Raw genomic sequence first — 6,000 nt, 5'->3', positions numbered from 1 at the left:
CAAAAAAGTGGAACTAGCATTACATAACTTCAATTTGATATTAGCATTAAACCTCCATCCAAACTTACACATGTCCCAAGTATCTGCAACTTGGAAGTTCAAACCAAAAAAGAAGACTCCAAAAAAGTGTTTGATTGATTGGATATCCATAACCGCATTCCTAAAAGTAATAGGATAGTAAATTACTCCCTTGGTAGAAGGCTTAGGGTAGAGGACTCGTCTCCTTCATCCCTTCTAATAGAGTCCTGCAAAACATCAATTGTACATTATGTTCTTAGCACTAGGCTGGCAACCCGGGTTAAACATAGACCTAGACCTTTGAGGGGGTGGGTAGTTGGTTACAGAGGGTGGTGTGCGTGCTGAAAGATTAGTGGTGGGGGTTCTGCTTGAAGTAGAATAAGATGGGGATGATTCTGCCTGAGTAGTCATAGGAGTCCATGAAGGTTGTGGGGATTGGGAGTAAGAGGGTTGAGTGAGGTAGCGTGGATTAGCAAGCCTGCCTCGACCTCTCCCTTTGTTATCATTCCTTGCCCTTTTGTTGCTGCGCCTATCCTCAGGGTCCACTGATGGTAGCACTGCCTTCTCGAGAAAAACTTCCAAGTCATTGTTTGGGCAGTTTGGAGGTGCCTGTTGGCACAATGCTGCATGTTTGACATAGGCCTTCAGACTTTCCCTGTACATCAAATGGATTAGTATAGATTTAATGGCCTCTTGGGCTTCACTTGCCACCCACTGGAAGAATTTCAAGGTGGACAGCCTTAGTGAGCTAGCAGGGAAGAAAGTAGATAACTTGTGCATCATTAACCATAAGGCATGGTCAAACCATAGAACATTACCATCTTTGCAGAAGTCCCCTTCCCCTATATAGTCACAACCACATTTTATGAAAGGTCTGTGCACATTCCATTTTTGCGTAGTGTATGAAGCATCTCTTCCAGTGTAGGAGATAACCCCTTTTACCCCAATCGTACATCCATAGTTAGTAGTACATCTTTGAGACTCAAAATGGCTCATAGTAAAAGGGGTAGCCATCAGATAGGACTCCAAGACATTGGAGGAGTTTGTACTGACAATGTGCTGTAAGCCCAGCTTTGTGGACACTTTGTCCTAGTCGTTTAGTAGGATTAATAGTAACCCTTCACTGACCGGAGCTAAGAGGGCGTAGTTCCCAAAGGCCCATGCTTTCTGGTTTGCATCCAGAAGGTGCAATTCTAGCAACCTTTCAGGGATGGAAGGGTCAGTATACATTTCGTATGGCTTTGCTTCCTTTTGCCTTGGGGGCATAGGGGTGGTGAACCCTTTGCTGATGACAGCCACTTCATCCTCGTCCAGCTCTGGTGGTATGAGGTTGCTACTAGTGTTGGTGGGAGGGGTGAGTAATATTGAATTGGGGCCTTGCAGCATCTATCTCTTCCTCTGCCTAGCCATGGGATCATTCCTGAGCTTCCTTCCATGTAACTCCATAAACTTCCTCATGACAGCATGAGAGTTCTCAGACCACTCCTTCTGTTCCCTTTCGTCATCCTCAATGATTTGAGGTAGTAAGTGGCTAATTTCCTACAACCGATTGATAGCCAAAGCTGGATTCTCATTGGCCAAGGTGTAGATTCTGAGCCAAGCCGGGACATCCAGTTGTGATAGTAGCAAGAGGGCTGTGTGAGCATCTGTATCCAACTTGAGTGAATCATGTTTGATGATTGCCTCATGCAAGGCTGGGTTTTTAATACAGAGAAGGAGCCCTTGTACAAACTCGGGTACTGCAATCAATCTATCATGTTAACCCAAGCGTTGTAATTATGCATGCCATGGTGAGAGTAGGTCATGTCATGCATGAACAACCCCTTTATTAGATATGTTTAAAAGAAGTTGGACAGTGATACTGCCAACTCCATGAGTGTGAGTGTAGGAGACAATTAACAATAAAGAGACATCATGCAATATCATCAAAAAAGCTTTATTAACCAATGGTGTTACAAAATTGCAGGAGGATCGTTTTCACTGTATATGAATGTCTATAAGGAGGAAAAAAACACCTGGCTTCCCAATTGCAAGCCCACACCCTATACCTACAGCCATCACATAGAAAAAACACACAGTTAGTTTCTAATGTGGAATGCAGGTGTCATTAGGTGTGTGCACTTGTTATCGATGTCAGCAAAAAAAAGCTAGGCTACTCACTGTTCTACCACCTGAGAATCCATACGCGTATCTGTTGTCTCGTTCTGTAGTAGGATAGGTCCCAAGAGGTCTTCAACAATGCTCTCTCCTTTTGCAGGGTTATAACCCTTTGATAACAGATAGAGTAGGGAATCATCTTGGCCCACATGAGCTACTCTGCATGGAGCCTCCACTCTTTTAAAAGTAAAGAGTGGGAGGGTGGTGTATTCCGTTTCATTTTCTGTGTGGGGTAGTGGAAAGAGTGGGGGTGAGGGAGAGTACTTTCACATGTATGAATAGTCTCTCATCCTACCTGCCTCGACGTCATCTTTTGCCACGTCAAAAAATTCCCTTAAAGTGGATGATGTCCCATAACCCCATATGATTATACTTGATTAGGGTGTGTTCCCACTTATGAGCATAATGCTTTAATCCTGCAAAGGGGTTTATGTGTGTAACAATTCATGGAAAAATATCAGTGCAATAGCATTGTGTGTGTGTGTGTGTGTGATGCATTTTTTGTTTATCTACATATTTTTACACCCTGCAAGCATCATCACATTAGCATTTGTGTGTATGTGTGTGTGTGTGTGTGTGTGTGTGTGTGTGTGTGTGTGTGTGTGTGTGTGTGTGTGTGTGTGTCTATGTGTGTGTGTCTATGTGTGTGTGTGTGTGTGTGTGTGTGTGTGTGTGTGTGTGTGAGAGAGAGAGAGAGAGAGAGAGAGTTGCTTCAAGTTAAACAATCCATGGAAAAATATCAGTGCAATAGCATTGTGCGTGCGCACGCGCGCGCGTGTGTGTGTGTGTGTGTGTGTGTGTGTGTGTGTGTGTGTGTGTGTGTGTGTGTGTGTGTGTGTGTGTGTGTGTGTGTGTGTGTGTGTGTGTGTGTGTGTGTGTGTGTGAGAGAGAGAGAGAGAGAGACAGAGAGAGACAGAGAGAGAGACAGAGAGTTCTTAGAAGTACTACACATGAACTATCAAGGTAATAATAGGTCATGTTCACAAGTAGGGCTCTACGGAGCCCCAATGTCATGTCATAGGACTATCTTACTACAAACATAGCTTATTTAATCTCTCTCTCTCTCTCTCTCTATATATATATATATATTTATTTATTTATTTATTTTTATTTTATTTTATTTTTTTGCAATGAGAGGCAATGGAGGCTTTTGGTCATGAATAACTATATAAAGCTAAAGGAAAAACCTCTCGACCTATGGGGTGGTGCTTTGCTCAGTTTCTTAATAAAATATTAGAGATTTGACAAAGTTGAACTTGATAGGCAACATGCACACCTTCGTAGTGGTGTGGGTAGACCCCCACTAATGCCAATCCGTGGGCATAGGTGAGAAGGCTGGCAGTAAGCCCCAATGGAACATGATGCTCTCAAGTTTCCTGTGAAAAAGCACTTCTACGAGCATGCCAATTTGTACCTCACTGTCAAAATCTACTATAAATGGATAAAGATTGTCCAAAAGATGTGAAATCAAGAGAATGTGAGCGTTGTAGTATAGTTGGGCCTAAGAGAAAAAATGTACATAAATATTAATGTAGAAGAACTCCTCTGTACCTTTAGCCGCCTTTGTAGCTTTAGCCCCTTAGGCCTCCGTCGTGCCAAAAGCCTCCTCCAAAACCTTTGGGCTCCTCAAAACCTATAGCCTCCTGTACACTTTTAGCAGGTTTTAGCGTCCACTTTGCCTTCTTCCTCCTCTTTCTACCCGGTATCATTCTCCTCTGCAAATTTTGATGTCGCATCCAAAAACTCCACTACTAAGAGAACTTCAACTACCACCTCTTCAGCAATCATTTATTCGTTGATCTTCTTGCCTTAGAAAATCCCCATTTCAGCAACTTCCTCCTATTGTTTCTCTTGTTGTCGCCTTCCCTCTTTACCCTGTTTAACCCTCTCCTACACTTTGGATTTCTTATGGTCTTCTCCCAAGCTTGATCCACAGTGCCCTCATCCCCTTTGCCTTCTATTGTGCTGGCATCAAGGTCTTGTAGTATATCCTGTACCTCATCTTTCAGTTGATCTTCTCTCTTGGTTGAATCTATAGTAGGCTTAGCCCCTTTCCATTTCATTGTGTTGGCATCAAGGTCTTGCAGTATTTCATGCACTTCAGCTTTGAGTTAATCTTCTCCCAAGTTTGAGTCTACAACAGGCTTGACGCCTTCCCCTTCCACTGTGTTGGCATCAAGGTCTTGCAGTATTTCCTGCACTAACTTGTGAGGATTTTCTTGGAACATGTAAGCTGCATCTGACTTTTTATGACCACGGAGATCCTTCCGATCCACTAGGGCGTTTTGATGGGTGTTCACACCAAAATATCCTCTACCTACATATACACGAAGATGAAAGACTCCAGGCGAAACAAACATACTCTATTAACTTATCTTCTAATAGAACCAAGCCTCCAAAATACCATCAAAATAGTACCAAATAACTTGTAACAAAAATGTTCCAAACCAGTACCAATTCACCAAAATAGTACCAAATGAAGCATAGTAAACACTAGAAAAACCAAAGATAGAACCGATATAGCATCCAAGACATATTTAGCAGTGTCCAAATATTATCAATGTAGTACCAAAATATTTCCAAATAGCACCAAAAGTACCAAAGACATTAACAACATAGTACCCACCAAGTCAAACCCAATTGTACCCTATAAGACCAAAAAATATGTAACTAGAAAGTACCAAATCAATACCAAAGAAGATGAAAACAACACCAAATGAACAAAAAAGCACCCAAAGTACCGAGGATTGTGCCAACATAGCATCCAATGAAAAACAAAATGTACATTATATGAGTACCCAGAAGCACCAAACCAATACCAAAATAGTCCAATGGAGTACGAAATGTAATTAAGAAGCACTATAATTCATCAAGGAGAGTACCAACATAGCACCTAGTGTTTAAAAAAAGTACCAAAATAGCTATATAAAGTAGCAATACAATTCAAAAAATTACCAAATCACTATAAAAATATTTCAAGAAAGTACCAAAACAGTCCTTAAGATGACACAAAAATGTAGCAAAAGTACCATGGATTGTGCCAACATAGCACCCAAGACAAAACCGTCAGTACCTTATAAGACTCCAAATTTAGTAACAAGGAAGTACCAAATTAGTTCAAGAAAGTACCAAATGAAATAAAGAAGCACCATAAAGTATCAAGGAAAGTATCTTGACAACATCTAGTGTTAACCAAAGTACGAAAATAGCCAAAGAAAGAACCAATCAGTTCAAGAAAGTACCAAAAACACCTAAAAATTTCAGCAAATAAACCAATCAAGAAGTCAAACATGCCAAAATACCAAACCATGTGCAAGAGAAACACTTTCAACAGTAATACACAATGCAATAAGCCAGAAACATAATACCTTTTGTTGTTGAACCTTAGCTTGGAGCTTTTGGATATGTTTGAAAACCCCGTGTCGTTGTAACAAGCATTGACTTGCTCCAAGCTTGGCCTCAACCTCTCTGATCTCTTCATGAAGGACACGGATTTGTTGTCGTAGCAAAACAATGTGTGCTTCCAAGGTATCAACGTCCTCCATCAAATTTCTCGCCACACCCTCTTTACCTTCATATACCAGTAGTTGGTCCTTGTTTGCTTGAATAGAGTCCTTCAGGTCTATTAGGTTTGTCGATCCTGGATGTGAAGCTGGTTTTAGAAATCTCTGCAATGTCTTTGAATCAGGTAGGTAGTCAACCACTACCCCTCTACTAGCTTTCTCTGGTTCTGTGCACATGTTGTTGCCACTTTGAGTCATCCGTGCCTTCTGTTATGAATGTAATCCACTTCCAAGGGAGGAACTATTTTGCCTCCTCCATGCC

Source organism: Adiantum capillus-veneris, chromosome 21 (genome assembly GCF_014529385.1).
Source record: "Adiantum capillus-veneris isolate H3 chromosome 21, ASM1452938v2, whole genome shotgun sequence".
Lineage (NCBI taxonomy): Eukaryota > Viridiplantae > Streptophyta > Polypodiopsida > Polypodiales > Pteridaceae > Adiantum > Adiantum capillus-veneris.
The sequence above is the reverse complement of the archived record's forward strand: the minus strand, read 5'-3'. Positions refer to the sequence as shown.